Source organism: Megalops cyprinoides, chromosome 14, assembly GCF_013368585.1.
Source record: "Megalops cyprinoides isolate fMegCyp1 chromosome 14, fMegCyp1.pri, whole genome shotgun sequence".
Taxonomy (NCBI): Eukaryota; Metazoa; Chordata; class Actinopteri; order Elopiformes; family Megalopidae; genus Megalops; species Megalops cyprinoides.
The window spans coordinates 20,231,664-20,248,628 of record NC_050596.1 but is presented as its reverse complement, the minus strand read 5'-3'; the positions used below and the strand labels follow the sequence as shown (position 1 = coordinate 20,248,628).

Below are 16,965 nucleotides of genomic sequence, written 5' to 3'. Positions count from 1 at the left end.
TGCTAAGTTGCCATATTCCGCTCATATTTAACATTATGTTTTAGCTTTAAGTTTATGTTTAAAGTTTGCATGGTAAGGTGACATTTTCATGTCAATTCTAACAAAAATCCAGCTATGAAAAAAATGGGCTCGTAACATCTTGTGCAGAGGAGAGGAAGGGACTCCATCATTTACACACTTTGGAGAAGTCACTGCGTTCAGTGCTTGTACTCTTTCACTTCCTTGTGCAAAAGGACACATCGCCTCACACACACACACACACACACACACACACCAAAGCAGCTGCTGAAGTTGATAGGACATGGCTGACTAGGGTTCTGGTGGTTGGTGACAGACCCAGCATCTTTAGCACGTGATTATGGATGTCTGGAAGATTTTGAGTGATGTTTGTTACCCTTGCAATGCCTTTTACTCTCTAATTAACACAGGTGATTCTTGACGTTTCTTTAATCAGATTGGGAAGATCTGGTTACGAGGTGTGCTTTTTTTCCACAAAAGAACCCATGAATCATGCATTTATGTCCTCTGAAAGGCATGTTGGGTAGACATTGTACTGGGTCATTTTTTTTTTTTTCCTTTTTTATACACAAGCAGGCAATTGAATAATCTGTCACTGCACATCACTGAATTGTTAGAGTGAGAGGATCTCATTCTCGGTGAAAGCAGATCTTGCCGGGTTTATCTAAACAGAATAATTTGGCTGGCATTTAGAAAGGTAAGGCGTGTTTCCAAAATAAATGTCAAAATTCTCCCAGCCTAGTGGTATTGTGTGATGAAAAAAGCACATCAGAGAACGGCATAAGACGCCTTCCTGCACAACCCTGTGGTGGGTCCGAGGGTGGAGGGTCCGAGTGTCTAAAGGCATTTGTTCCAAGCAGGCAGTTAGACATCAGATTCAACAGTCTGTTTTTGTAATTAAACAGAGCATTTTTGTACCCTAAATCATGCTTGTAAGTACCATCCATGTGCTGTGTGCTCGTTTCTGTGCACCCAGCTGAATATTTCCCTTGGGGTTCAGATATCACATCCAGGTGCTCTTTAACAATCAGTCAAGTGGAGAGTGAAGTTGAGTATCTGTAAGAAGATGTTGCTGTGCTCACGCCAAGTTAAGTGTGTCGCTCGGAGCCTTAGGAGGCTTTACACAGGAATCTGTGCTCCTCCTTTGTCATTGTGTGTCTCCAGAGAGCGGCGCCAGTCCTACCCTGACTCCTAAATGGGTTTTTCTTGCTAATGACTACAGCAGCACCTCTGGCGTGTGCCTCTGCCTGCAAGCAATGTGCTAATGTGCCCTCACCCCTCAGCCTGAAGTGGGTCAGCAACCTCGCTTATCAATTATAGATGCCTGAATGACAAACACTGAAGGGAGCACTGTAAGAAGTGTGTCTTGTCTCTTGGCTGGAGTGCCGTTAGGTGGACCGTGTGGCATTCCGAATCCCGAAAGCAGGGCCCGATAGGCTTAACCTTTGGCAAATCTTATTTATTTGCTCTGCGGATGCCGTTTATTTGGGCAGCTTACTTATTACCCATTCAGACAGACAGACAGTGACTCAAACCTTTCTGGTAGCCCAGAGTATCTTGCTCAATCGTACAATAGCAGCGATTTACTTAAGAAACAAACCAGAAACCATCTTCAACCACTGCATTGCTTTGTCTCATAATACAATGTATTGCATACACAGTAGTGGTGAAGAAGCATTACTCCCCTGGAAGATAATTGGTGTGATTATGAAAATCTTGATTATGATACATAATACCAAAAACACAGCAAATTGTTAGTTTAATATCTAGCAGATCCATTTTGCCTTAGCAATGGTTTCACATCTCCTTGGCATGCTGTGGAACAAGGTCTCGAGGCGTTCCTGTGGTAGGACTTCCCCCCTGCTGTGTTCACAGAAATCCAGAGCTCCTATCAGCTTCCCACAATTCTGCCTTGGTTGAAATTTAGTCACATTTAGTCCAACTCATCACCTCAGTTACCTCCTGGTTGGCAAGGTGATATGTGTTGCCATTGTGTTACCCTTTGCTTCCAAAATCTTCTGCCTGCTCTAATCCCAGGAAAGGCTGAAAATCAATTGCATTGTCCAGGTCAAAGGGCACTATATGTGATTAGGAATTATTCTTAGCCATCAGCATCCCTTATATTACACAGTTATTTTGAACTGGACTAATTGAAACACAGGGTTTAATCTTTTAATTTGTTGAATCTGTTACCCTGGCAAGCCATTTGATGGGAATATTTTCATCCCAAATGCTATTAGGAAAATAAACACCTGCTCCAGTACACACGGCTAATTCTAATTACCCCTGACAGGCCAATCGTACCTTTTAATAATAGATTTTTATTAAGTGCTCGCGCTGCTCAGCTGGCAGCTTTAACGAGATCAAAGAGAGCCGAGCTCTGGAATGCCGGCCAGTCGGCATGCCCTCATGTGCCCACGCGCTTGCCCTGCACGGCCTTCAGGAAGGCGTCTGCGGAAAAAAAACCATGTCTCTCACTTCCTTGTTCTATCTGTTTTGATGCATCGTTGAACGTCTGGCTTTTCGGTGGCTGGGCAGCAGGTGTCTGTGGAAGGAGTGACGTATCTACGGCGCCGCCACCATCTTTGGGTTTGTTTAATAATCTCACCCGCGAGGGGTGTTTAGTGACAAGCGTATAGCAATGATCATGATGGTTAGTGGTAACTGGATAAGGGTATCTAAAAAGTATATAATGAAAAACTTGGAATTCTGGCTGGGACCTCCTGTAATCCGTTGCTCTACTGTGGATGAGTACATGTATGTGTGTGTGTGTGTGTGTGCTTTTACTTCAATGGGAATCAGTAGGCAAAAGGTCTTGAATAAGTATGTGACCTATTTGTCCCGTGTCAAAAACGCCTGTGCAAGGTATGTGATGTATGCGAAAAATCTGATCTGAAATTGATTCTCAATGAGGAGACTCACAAAGAAGTCATGGCAGTGAGGTCTGTGGGTTAAACTCTGATTAAAAACAGAGGTGGCAGTGAAAAGACAGACAGGTTCAGTGAGTCCACACATTGCCGTTAGCTACAAGCCAGGAAAGGAAGTGTGTCTCTGGAGGGGAGGGCGTTAATGGCCACCCGAATGTGGCACAGAGGAGAGAGGAGGTCAAAGATCCCAAGCCAGCAGTCAGTCCAGCACTGTTTCCTCCTCATAGGACCCATGCAGAACCAAGCAGACGCTGAAGGTGTCTTTGTCTTTACCCTTGACCCTCTGACTGAGTATCTATATTCCTTTATCTATCTACTCCTTATCTTTATTCCTCTTTGTCAGAAGAGGTCATCTGTCTGAGGCTATTTCTTGATAGCACACCTAATAAGCATAAACAAAACTCTGGCCTTCTGACAGGGTCACAGTCACCCAGGCCCTGCGAGTTTCTTCTGGGTTCGATTCCTCTCAAGCCCTCTCCAGGAGTCCTTTTCCTCTTGACTGAGGTGGCAGCATTTACGCAGAGAGAAACCCTGTCACCAGACACCCCAAGAGAGGAGGCTCTGTTTTTGGGCAGGTCTGTGTCCTGCTTCGCAGACCTCAATTGTCAAGAGAAACAGTCCAAAGAGGGGAAGCAAAACCAGTACACACCTTACATTTGTTCGGTGCTTCCCCTGCTACCCTGACACGTGAAGCAGCCTACACCGGAAGTTCTCTATCTGTGTGCGCAACATGGCCTCTGATCCTTGGTCACCTTCTGCTGTTACAGTAGTTTCATGTGGTTGGATACTAGTGTGCATTCTGTGGGAAATAAAAGCTGCACTTGCATCATTCTCTCTTCAGATCTCATCTTTATATCTTTCCTTCACGAGTCTGAACCAGACATGGAGCTGAATTTTCAGATGCCTTGCTTGCAAGAAATGCCATACTGATGATAATATCATGCTTGACATGGTTGTGACCCTAGGGGCAGATTAGGTGAATACCATAGCTACCCATGATGAAATTTAGAGTATCACAATCAGTACATTGTTGCCAGTAAATTTTTCTTCCAACCCTTTGCTAGCTAAGGCTTTGCTATCACTATTAGCCTCCAGTATTATGGCGCAAATCAATTCACTCTAGTGGTGTTCTGCAGCATTCATCAGTGAATTGGTCAGACCTTGTCCTGCACATTTCCTTTTAAGGAAAGGTGCCAAGTCAAAACATAGCATCCGAGTCGTGTCCCCCGGCGTTGTCACAAGCCCTGCGTCATATGCGGACACTCACCCAAATCACACGGCTAGCTCTGACAGGGAGAGAGAGTCATCCACCCCTCGGCACACAACACACACTTTTATACAGCACACAGAGTGACATTCACGATGCCACGGCACATGCACTGATCTCAGTTCAGAGTCCGCACAGGACCTGTGTTTGACCCTCCCCAGTATTCTGTGACACTAAATTAGCTGTTAGCAGCAGATGGAAGGCGCGGGCTTCCCGAGGCTGACGACAGGCTCACTTTGCCTCAGTGAGAAAGAAAAGGAAAGTAATGGATAAAATCCCTTTGTGATGGTGGGCTGGTGAAAAGTGTGACTAACATACAGAGGTGTAGTAAGAGGTGGAGCCCAGCCTTTAACCCAAAGTAGCAGGTATAATTCCCAAGTGGGGCAGCTGTCGTACCAATGTTCCAAGGTCTGTAACCTGAATAACCGAATAATGGATATTTTTTATGCAAGCTGTATAACCCCTTCAGTTTACACTGTATGTTGACCCAATATGTAATAGTATTAACTCTGCAGCAAGGGGGTTGTTGTCTAATATGAGCTATGAAGTGTATCCAGGCTTGTGAACCAAGGAGAATGAACTCTGACTGTTCTTTTTTTAATCCCCCTACCCTTTCAGTTTAGTTCAGTTCAGCTGTGTCACGAAACACCTAGTTAAAACAGGATGATTGGGATGAAAGTAAGACTTCTCAGATTTTAGACATTTTGAGGTGGGCATGAGTTCCCACCCACAACATTTCTGCTAGGCTTGGTATCAGCACAGTCATCATACTCTGCCGGTGACGGGTTTCAGAGGGGTGTGTCCCTCAGGCTTTGGAGCAAGGCGGCACGGAATGAGGGCCCTGTTGCCGATCGACAGGGATTCTTGGCATTGCCACGGGCATAGTGGTAATGAGCAGGGCTTGTAACCGAAAGATTGCCGGTTCAGTTCTCTGCTGGGGCACTGCCGTTGTACCCTTGGGCAAGGTACTTAACCCAAATTGCATCAGCAAAATATCCATCTGTAAAAATCGATAATATGTAAAATTGTAACCTATGTAAGTTGCTTTGGGTAAGAGGATCTGCTAATAATGACAATAATGTAATGTTATTGTCCCCTCCCCACCTGCCCATCCAAACAGGCTATCTGGCACCCCCAAATCCCAACAAGACTCCTCCCCACTAACCCCTCTCTAACTCTCTTACAAAGCTGTCCCCTGATTTCATCACCCCCCTCTCCGGATGTTTTTACAGCTGTTTGAATTGGGTGAGGTTGGGAGCATGCCCCCACCGCGGGGGGCAGCCATGAAAACAGGCCACAAAATGCGCCCCCTGACGACCTCCTGAAACAGGCATGTGTGACCTTTGGCCTGCACGTCTCCCTCAGACACAGGGCGAGCCAAAGCCGTGCGCTAATAGCCTCGGTGGCAGAGCTTCCTGCAGACAGAATGAGCAATGGATTTCTGGGGCAGTAAATCTGCCTAACAAGGGAGAGCTCCCAGCGGACATACCCAGGGGGTTTGATTACTGGGAGCCTTCCTCTGGAGGTTGTGACCAAACTGTGGCTGTGAGGGGACTGTTCATGGGTTTGACACAGTGTGGAAAAAATTGACATGTAGTGTGTATATACTGTGTGGAACAGAGCTGGGGTACAGTCAGAGAGTGCAGGGCTCCAGACTGCGACCATTTAGTCGCATTTTGTGACCATTTCTGGAGTCAGTGCAACTAAATTTTATAACTAGGTGCACCAGTGCGACTTGCAAATATGCCTGTATATGCGACCATTTTTTGAGAGTGTACGAGTTAAAATTGGTCGCATTCGTGCGACTGCATGATGATCATTAGGCTGTTTTGGTGTCCCTCCAGCACGGGTACTGCGTTAGCCATTGTGGTTGAAAGTAGTGCAAGGTCATTGATTAATACCATGCTGTACCAAAAAAAAAAGGGTGCGAAAAAATCATGTGCTGGTGCGACAAACTGAGAAAGTTGGTAGCACCAGTGCTACCAGTGGAAGAGCTGTGTGGAAGGTGTTACAGCACCCGCTCTGCTTTGCTGTGTGCACCGAGGTAAGTGGGCTCTCTGGATGAGACAGCAGTACAAGCAGTCATTGAGCTGGATAAAATCTCCGCTTCAGCAGGAGTAGTGTTTGCTCTTTGTGGAGTCCGCCCACCCCTCAACCCAGGCCCTGTTCAGCACATGACTGACCACGAAAAATCCTGCCCACTTCTGTTGGTGCCCTGGAGGCATTACATACAGAGCTGGGCCTGTCTCCAAGCTGATATTTCTGTCTGATGAGGAAATGTAGATTTTACAGTGTGCTAGATTCAAGCCCCACCCCCTGCCACCCAGCCCCTGCCCACTTCCCCTCCCTCTCTAGCCAGTTCTCTCATCCTCGTGCTCTGTTCTGAAATGTCACACAGTACAGAAAGTCATAAGGCTGGGATTTTTTTACTGATGAGTGAAAAAGTTGCTTGTAATTTCACAGCTACTTTGCTGAGGAGGAGCAAGTTGGTTTTGACAAGATTTCTTCCTGTTCTCTCTTTGTCCTCCACCCCTCACCCCACAGCTTTGCAATATGACAGCACGGACTCACCTAGCTAGATCTGAAATTGCACTGTTTGGGGTTAGCGGCAAGGGCAAGCTTGCTCAATAAACCTGCACGCACGCATATATATATTCCATGGGAATATGCCGTGAAAAGCATACAGGCGCACACAGGGCCTGTGTAGGGCATCACAGTGCTGCTACACAGCTGTAGAAGCTGACAGCTGAAATCCAGGCCGTACCACTCACCGTGGCCTTTAGCCCTTCAGCCGTGGCTCAAACTCCCCCAGAGCCGAACCTGCTTGACGGAGCAGAAGCAGATGTTACAGGGATGAGTCTTCAGGGAGGGGAGGAAGGGCGGGCAGCAATGACATCATCGGGTACGATGGCGAAGCCTGTGATGGATCACCTTGATATAAATAGCCTGCAGCAGACACTCATCTAGGTAAAATAATCTGGGTATGTATGGAACGGAATAGATACATATGCATTATTTATAGTTTAGTGACTTGAGAGTGTGGGGTTAGAGAACTGCTTCCATGTGTTTATGGGTTTACACGGGCAGATGTATCTAAGCACAGGCCTTATTTACAGAATGTTTTATTCGTTTGAATTTGTCCGATCGGGTTTGAACCTCAGAGGCTTGGTTCGGAAGTGTTCAATGGAAAGCTGTCATAGAATCCGGGTGGATATGGCTGTCAGAGTTGGTCTAAATGCGGGTGACACAGGTGAGTGAAACAGCCACTGGCCATCAGGCTGTGACAGGATTGTCTTCACTGCTGGCTAATGCAACTGCAGAGTTCTGACCTTTGAATAATGGAGGCGTAGCCCACGGTTCCCACTGGCACTGCAGGAACAGCACAGCACACTGTCGTGAGCACAACTAATGACACAGGCACTCAGTAACATTCGTCTTTCACGATGATGACCTTTGACCTCATCGAGATACCAAATCAGGGGAGACAGTTAGGAACATTCCAATGATCACACTTTGGACATCTAATGTGGTATCGTATTATCCCCTTTTGTGCACATCACGGTAAATGTTTTTACTTTTACAACAAATACATTGGATTCCAGTTGATTGCATCTGATTTTAATGATTCAGAAGAGATGGGTCTAAATGTCTTTTTTGTAATTGACAGTTTTATGTGAGGCACACAGGGCAAAAATATGTGTGTTCATATATATAGCCTATATCCATTCACACACAAACATGCACACGCACACACACGCTGAGGTTATTCTGATCAAAACCACATGTTGCTGACTGTTAGCCACGCTCTCGTTGAGTTCAGTGAAATCCTCATTTTGCCCATCTGTCCTTTCCTGCCACGCTTGACCCCTTAGCCTGTTAACCTGAAGCACCCTCTGTGTCAAAAGCAGAAGGATGCCTGTGTGGAGAGCAGCAGAGAGGTCAAGTGCAGGGTTTCATGGGAGACCGGTTCTCCTTGAGGATGGGGTCTATCGTCATTCAAATAAAAGAGCTCTTCCCTCCCTTGGGACTTGTGCTGTTTGTCCCTGTGCTTTGGTCTTGGGCAAATTGAGAGTGCTTTCATCTCCCACCATCCCCTCAGTGTCTTTTTCGAGCTGTTTGGGAGGGGTGACAGAAGGCCTTTCTTTGATATTCAGGGTACAGCTCCCCTACTAGAGCTTTTGTTTTCAGTCTCTTGTTTGCTTTTTGAGCCTTTGTCTTCTGAGGAACAAATATAAAGCCTCTCCTTTGTTGAGGGAGGAAAAAAGAGTTTGGATTTATTCAGCGGGATGTCGAAAGTCAATATTTGCATTGGCGGGTGTCGCCAAGAGTAACGTAATGGCCTTTGGATAGTAATAACAGAATTGGGGTCAGCGAAAATGTGAGGGAACATAAGACACCACACCCTTAGCAGCTATGAAAGTGACCCTCTGTGCCCAAGTTGCTGAACTGAGAACGGTGCCAGATAACCTTACCCCTCCCAACCAGAGCCGTGAACCAGCCTGACCTGACACTGCAGGCGTAAGAGCAAGGCATCGCTAACCTTTGACCGGGTGAATAATTCCTTCTCCCTGTGGCCATTTTCTGATTGGCTAATGTAGGTCCGTGTGACCCATTCCTACCTTGTCTCCCTGGGCGATCATTCCAAAATATGGAGGTCACAGTTGACTGACCTGGTCAGATAGGGGCAAGTAAATATGGGCAAATACAGGCATGTACACAGGACGTGGGAGATGTCCTTCCCGACGGTGGTGCCACCTCACCTTGCACACTGTCTTTGGTCTCTTACCTTGCCCTTCAGTGTGAGAGGGCTGAAGGATGTCAGCTCTACTTGAGAGCAGGTATGCATGGCATATTTAGACTTTTAGGCACTGGCATTTAGCCTTGTCCGGCACGGCAACTTGCTTCTTGACACGTCTGCACACCTCTGCAGTTGTTATGTCGGCAAGTGATGACACAGCCATGAGGCAGTGGCCAAAACAGGACAGTGTGACAAAAGATAAGTGACTCATACAGGGTCAAGTAATGGATTTCAGTTTATTTACAACTAGAACGATAGCAGCCAAAATGTCTCACTCCTTTTCCTTCCCTTCCTTTCCTTTTTTCTTTGTTTCTGTCTACCTTCTTTGTCCTCTTCCTCTCTGGATTGATGTTAATTTATTCATGTTGTGTGTGATGTATGTGGAATACTGGAGCAGAGGTAAGGGCCACCTCTTTTGTCTTTTCTGAATTAATGACCATCATAAATTATCACATTTTTTTACTGATAAAATTAAGATGATTTAAAATGCGTAAGCTGGCCCTCTCTCTGTCTCTCTCTCCCTGTGATGTCATTGCTTCTGTAATGTTGACCACAACTGACACTGAACTGGTGAGATTCTCCTAATACAGAGAGACTCACAAAGGCCGAGCATATCTGGTGGGACGGGCCGGTACCTCAGGCCAGTTACTCCCAGCCCCACCCTCTCATGCATACACCACACACACATCTGTACCACAGCAAATCCATGTTTGTCTTGGAGGGCCACAACCTGCCAGCACTCTCTGCAGTGGAGAGTGAAGCTGAAGTCATCTGATCAAGACAATGATTACTTGAATTAGGTTGTTGTTTGACTGGTTGGAATAGAAGCCTCCAGTACCTACATCCCTCTAGAACCAGTAGCTCTGATTAGGTTGCATTTTTCATCCAATCATATGCTCAGGTGAACAATAACATATACTATTCACCCAGAGACAAGAAACAAGTGCTACATGCCTTCCTCATTTTTTTTTGAAGAAAGACGTTTAAATAACACAAGAATAATGGCAATGCAGCCGGTGGAGCCACCTCACGACAAAAACAACAGAACAAAACACAGCACCCTCCCGTCATGGCGGCCTTCCCACTCTTATGGAGATAGCATCAGCTAGCATGGCTCTCCAGCACCCATGCCCCTCCATCCCCCAAGTCAAAACAGTGTGCGCGGCTGCTCTTGTGGGGGCAAGCCCAGCTATTTGATAAAGACTCCAAAAAAAATGAAGTGAAGAAAAGAAGAAAACAAAACATTTGAGATGGTAAATGCCATTAAAGGGACAAGACAGCTCTTTCACTGCTTGTTTACTTTTGTGACACGGCCGACGTCGAAGTGCGCCTGAGTTCGAGTCTGTGTCTGACGGCTCAGGAATGAGACATTACGAGGTAACTCCTCCCTCATTTAGAACATTAGAATATTCTACTGGCTGCACAGTTATGTGTCACAGCAAGGAAGAAAGAAGGTTGTGCATCTTTTTTTAAGGTCATTGAAAACATCCCATTCATCTGTTTCCAGTTACAACTAATTTCTTAATGTGGGGTTGTAGCGCTCTGGATACAAACCTCCGAGCCCATAATTAAACATCGCACGGCGCTCTCCACACAAGCAGCACCGCTCTGGGGTTTTTTGCCTCAAAGCCCTTGTTTTCATTTGAAAAGATTTTTCTTGGAGCGTTTTGTTAGCCCTGCGAAAACTCGGCGCCACATGAAAATAAATACTTAGTCCTGCCGGCTATGTGGGAAGGCTTCAGCCAGCTGATTTTAACTGTGTTTCAGTCAAACAAAAAGGTTGGTTGCTATTATTTGGATCCAGAGGGATTGAAATGGAGACCTGGTTTGGAACTGGGGCTTTTTTAGTCAGAGTTGAGGCCCAAAACTGGGGCTTACTGGGTCAAAATTGAATGTTCTTCCATGATATGAAGACATCTGAAATGCCCATGGTTGAAATAACCATAAATTATTGATAGACCAATGGAGTTAACATGACAGATTGTGATGGACCAGTTCCTAAATCTCAAGAAAGCTGAAAAGGTGACGTCTTACCAATTTGGTCACAAGGGAGAGCACTGGCAAGCTCCCTCAGACTGTTTGTGCTACTGCACACAGACAGGAGGCTTTGATCAGAGCCAGAGCATGTCCTCCAGCTGCAAAGAGAGCCATGCTCACAAGTGATATTACAAAAAAATTGATAAAATGCAAATCGCTTTATGATGAAGTTTGGCAAGTCTCTCCCTGACTCTTCCGAAGCGTCTGTGTCAGCAAGGAAGGGAGGCTGCAACCTCGGGGTGGGAACCAGTTCAGACCTCTGCCATTCATCGTTTCCCGTCATTTTTTTTCCACACGCACACAAGCCAAACAGCTCACCCTGTTAGCTAGCAGACCTGTCAAACATTTCTGGAAGTCTGGTTTGTTTACACAGGAAGCCATCTTTGTCCTCACTGTGAAAGGATCTCTGGAGGCGGTGCAGCCCAAGGTTCGAGGACAGGCCTGGTGGGAAGAGGGCAGGGGTGGGTTGAGGATGGGGGAGGCGGGGTTGACCTCAGCAACAGCAGAAAAAGCTCCTCCTTTCCTCCCTGCCCGCTGAGCCAGATTGGAACGGGCAGAGAATGTCATCGCCTCCGAGCTGAGAGAGTTTGGAAGCCAAGCTAAACACACCGAACAATCATGAAGGATTCAACAACATGGGCGTGGACTTGGATCTTGGAGACTTGTAGCGAAGTCTTAAGACCTGGAATAATAATTACACATTGTTTAAAAATGTTCCATAGAGCTGTTTATGTTCTCCTTTCCTTGAGTCCTTTGCAGAAGGACCGCATCAGAGAGCTTGGAATATGATTGACCCTTTCAACTGGAAAGACACTGAGATCTGGATCTCCCATAGGAGGAGGACACCCCTGGAGGCAAGACGTGTGAGGGTCCATGTTCAGCACAGAGTTTTAGCAGGACAGGTTCTCCTTCTGACACAGAGCATTGTCCTGTCAATTCAGAATCTGGCCTCTAACATTTAGCACCAGACAGGCATCAAGAAAGAAACTCTATCTAAGGGAGCTAAAGTCAGGCTCATTCAAGTTTACTCATTGCGCCAACTCAGTTCCACTCCTTCTGATTTTTCCATGCATATATTTCTGAATGATTCGTCTTACTATAGCAGAACCCCTCGCTGGACACCACGGTCTTCATGGAAATGTGTGACCCATTCTTTCATCTCCCATGTCTTCCTGGTCCTCTTTTTTGATCTTTCTTTCTTGCACTATCTCTTATCTCATTCTGTTGTTTGTCCATTCCTCTCTCTTTGTCTCTCCCTCTCTTCCCCATCTCTTTCTGTTCATTTTCTATTCCTGTCTCCATGTCTCTCTCTGCTCTCCTGTCAGCTCTGTGTTCTAGTCATCAGTAGCATTGGCTGTGTTCCAGACAGCTGCAGTATCTGTTTTCTGGCCCTGCTTTTGGCAGAAGGATTCACTGCACCTGCCTGGATCAAGCAGTGCCAGGATACTCTCCACTCCATCATCACCATCATTCATCATCTTTACCATCACCCTCACCATAATCCTCATCTTCACCATCTTCATCATCATCATCATCTTCATCATCATTACCATTCATTGTCATCATCACCATCGGCGTCATGATCGTCATCATACCTGTCACTCCAAATCGGTGTTCTTTCCTGACCTTCTCTGAGTTCAGGTTAAGGTCCTTGTATTATGTTAGGACTATGCTGGTTATTGAACCCATCTGGCCTTACAGACCAGCTGCTATCCTCTGCTCACCCTCAGGGGCTCCGTTATTTGAGTGGAGGAATTCAGCCAGTTTGCCTTCACCCTGAGTCCATCTGTCCTATGTGACCTGTGTAAAGGCCCGCTGAGTCTGCCGCCATAAAGACAAGGTGCCTGCTTTATCGCACAGGTACAGTTAGAGCACAAGCTTCCTTTGGTGAATAGAAGCAGACATGGGATCTCCAATTTCACATGAGCGTCCACAACAATGTCCTGAAAACCCTGGTTTCGCATTACTTCATCCAGCCTCTTAATGCTGTGTTATGTGTTCTGTATTCTGAAACCGCCCGTGTGCCCCGCCCACAGCTGGCCGCCTCTTCCCCAGCTTTAATCGCACATTAAAAAACATGCAATCGAGCCTTTTAGAGAGGGATTAGCTTGTTAGCACGAACGAAGTGATCTTTTGTCAGCCAGCTTTGTGTTGATGCTTTGCCGTGGAAACTGTGAGCAGGTGAGAATGGCCTGGTATCTCGTAAACCTTGCAGGATTGACATGTCAATTGTGCTGTATTCGGTTTCCCTCAGAGCGGTTTTCTTCAGGAAATGTGTGCTGATGTTATTTTGAGCTACAAAGGGCACTTCCATGCTTGTGGTTGTGTTTTTGTGTGTGTGTGTGTGTGTTTGTGTGTGTGGAATCGTGAATGTGTGCGTGGCTGTGAGTCCCAGAAGCTTAGTGTTACAGGGAGTCAGGTCTCATGTTAGCGCACCAATCAGTAAAGTGGACTTTGGATACATTAACAGCAGAGAATTTAAGGGCCTGAGAAGGTGATTGTGAGTGTTGCCCCTCACCAGTCACTGAAAATGGGGACTGGAACAAGTGTGTTTGGCAAATAGATTAAGAAAACGTGCATCCTTCCATTAAGAGAAAAAGGCCTTGATGTTCTGTGCAAGAGGACTTGGAGTCATTTGCCTCCCTCTTAGTGAAAATGTAAAGGCAGGAAGGTGTGAAGCAGAGAAAAGAAAACAACACAGCAGTTGTAACTCAAGTCAGCCCTGGAAGGAGAACTGCACCCTGGGAAAGCCTTTCACGCGTCTCTGAGAGCTGTTTGCTTTGGCCCCCGCAGCAGCCCTTTTATCTGCAATCTGTCGGAGGGGGTAGTCTGGGGGGGGGGGGGGGGGGGGGGGGTTCGTAAAGGACGCCCAGCAGCGTCCGCTCTGTACGGCCTCCCCCAGAAACACTTTTCTGCTCCACTTCCGTCCTGACGAAGCGCCCCGCGAAGCAGCCCTTTTTCCCTCCGTGCCGTTCGACCGCTGGGACGAGATCCACTCCGCTTCCTCCTGGCGGCGCCGGGTCTCCCGGGAGACAGGGCTTGCGTGAGAGCGGGCCGGAGATCTGAGAACGGAGCAAAGGGGAACACTCAAGGTCTCCAGCACTAGGGCTGGGATTGTTCCCCTGTCTGTCAGCACACCGCTGGAGAGGTGTTGTCACAATGCCGTGGGCCTCTCTACAAGGGTGCGGGGCAGGGTGGTGGGGGGGGGGGGGTTCTTCACCAAAGCTGGTGAGGGTGTGAAGACCTCCTCAGCTGTCAGGCACACATCCTCTTGCCGCACATCCTGGGACGGGGGCGGGGGAGTGATGAGTGGCTGATATTACATTTCTGAATTCACACGTCTTATTCTGGTGCTCTGTGGCGTTGTGCCCGAGTCTCTTATCAAATGACAAGGGCATCTGATACAGACTTGGTGACAGTGTCTGAGTGACATTGCTGGCTTATGTTGAGCTATCACCACTTTATTTTTTTATTCATGCTTGCGGTTCTTTGATTAGCACATGGGCCTGCAGATGGACAGGCTTCCTGGTATGCCTGCCCAGGAATGCAAAGGCAGTTGCAAAATGTATTTGGATCGAAGTACGTGAAGGAAGCTTTAGGAATATGATCCTTTTTCTCGCTGAAATGAAGACGATGCCAATAACCCAGTGGAGAATGAAGGCTAGTAGAACATGTAACAACACAGCAGAGACACCTGGTTTGTATAAGCACTCTCTTTGCTGTATGAGCAGCAGATGAGCCATTTAATGGTTGTGCGTGGACACGTGCGTGTGTGTGTGAGAGAGAGCATATACACCACCGTTGTCTAATTTAGTGTTTGTATTGTGTGTATGTGTGTGTAGCACCAGCTGGCTCAGTTTGTACATGAGGTTTGGGGCCCTTAATTCCCCATCTTAAGCCATTAAAAAGGTCACAGAGAGAACCAAGCACAAAAAAGCTGTCTTGAAGATGTAATGACCCAAGCCGATCCTCGAATGGCTTCAACCAAGCAGGCTGAATATTGGCCAGAGTACAGCGTACGCTCTAGAAACACCACTTGTAACCAGAGGGTTATAGGATCAAATCCCAGGCCGAGCTCCGCTCTTGTGTTAAGGGGGTGTAACGTGAATATCTCCAGCTGTGTAAACACATGACATGTAAAGCAAGATCTGCGGAAGCTGGTTGGAGTAAGCATGGCTGCCAAGCTTGTAAATACTGTAATGAAAAGAAAGAATCATTTTCTGTGGTGTGTTCGCATCAGTCTGAAACAAGGCCAAAACCTGAAATGCACAGACAAACACAGAACAGCATTACTGGAGTCGATCTGCCCAAATGGCTCCATTCAGAATGAGGGAAATGTCTTCAGATTACAGTCCCCTCTACCTTCTTGTCGTGCTTAGCCTTCTCACAGTGGCAGTACTGTTCTGTAGAAATTGCCCATGTGTAAGACTTGTATGGTACATTACCAGGGTACAGTGCCGCTGCAGTTCTGAAATATAGCCTACCTGCAGACGGCTGCAAGAAGGAAGTTATTTTTGGTCTGGAAATATAAAGAGCTCCTTGGACTGTTCTCTGAAGAATTGTGTTTACCGTGCAGTTTCTCATAAATATAATTTGAACTTTAAATTATAAAAAAAGTCAGTAAGTGTTCAAAAGTGAACACTAGGGAAATTGTTCAGTTGGATATCATACCAAGCACACACCATGCTGATGGCTTTTGTTGGGCTGATTTATATTTAAGTGGTCAGTACGTCCCACCAGACAGTTTCCCTGGGTTTTACTCTCTCAGAACACAGGGTGCTTTTGAATAGGGCAGTCATTCATTCATTTTTATTCCAGATGAGCTCCTCTGTGTTTTTAAACATTGTGTGTCAGATTCTGGTGTTTGTGGGAATATGAGAGCTGTTTGAAGACTACCCCTCAGTCCCCTCTCGGTCGGAGTTACAGAACATTTTCTGCACAAAGAATGTCTCCCCAGACTGCCTTTATTCATCAGTGTTATTGACATCTTGTCCTGAAATGCTCTGTGTGTGTGTGTGTGTGTGTGTGTGTGTGTCTGCTCACGTTCATGCGCGTGTATGTGTGAGCATGTGTGTGTCCAGACCAGTAGTCCCGTGTGACTGCAGAACATCGCAATCACCTCATTTTTCTCTTGTAAATGTCAAACAGTCGAGTGGGAAATAAACATCCCAATATCGCACGCAATGCCCGGAGTCAGATTCCCAAGCTGTTTATGTGAGGATGTGTTACTGGAACATGGAAGAGGTGTTTTACTCCATGTAGAAAAGGTGTTGCTTACCAAACTACAATGAAAATGACCTGACATATTCCCCCAAAGCAGATGGCAATTTTGAGTCAGATAACTAGTGAAAGGAACATGGATCCACTGTAAATTGTGGGCAGCATAACTATGTCTTTAAACTGTAAATATACAGTAAGACCAATGTAAATTGTTCATACCGTCAGCATGCATCACTGCACAGAAAATAATGTTGAACACAGACTAGAGATTTATTTGACTATGCTATCTCACCAACCTCACCGAAACCTCTAACCTTAACCATAAACCAAACCTCAAACCAAGTCTTTGCACTTTATGTCATGTTGTACATGGATCCAGGAATAGCAGTCACACAGTCCTCACTTATGTAAGGATGTATTGACCACTTGGCATCAAAATGGTGCCTCATTGAGACTCACAGAAACTTGTGGAAACGGCTACCTTTGGGGGGTGGTTTTCGTCTGTGGGTCCCACACGGAGAGGGATAAGGGACGCTCTGATGTGCGGTGCGATTACACAACCCCTTCATTGTGTCTGTTTGTGGTTCAGCCTGAGGGGAGGGCCTGCACAAGCCCCGCCCCCACTGGCGCTCGCTTTTATCTGTGGGCCAGAGTATGTAAACAGGATGCCCGGAGTGCAGAGAGCGGAAGACTCGCCA

General features: G+C 46.5%; 1 protein-coding gene across 1 annotated transcript in view; it reads left to right on the top strand.

The window, feature by feature from the left end:
• Positions 1–16,965, top strand: part of ahr2 (aryl hydrocarbon receptor 2) — a 68,171-nt gene that overhangs the window by 13,835 nt on the left and 37,371 nt on the right. The window lies entirely within an intron of this gene.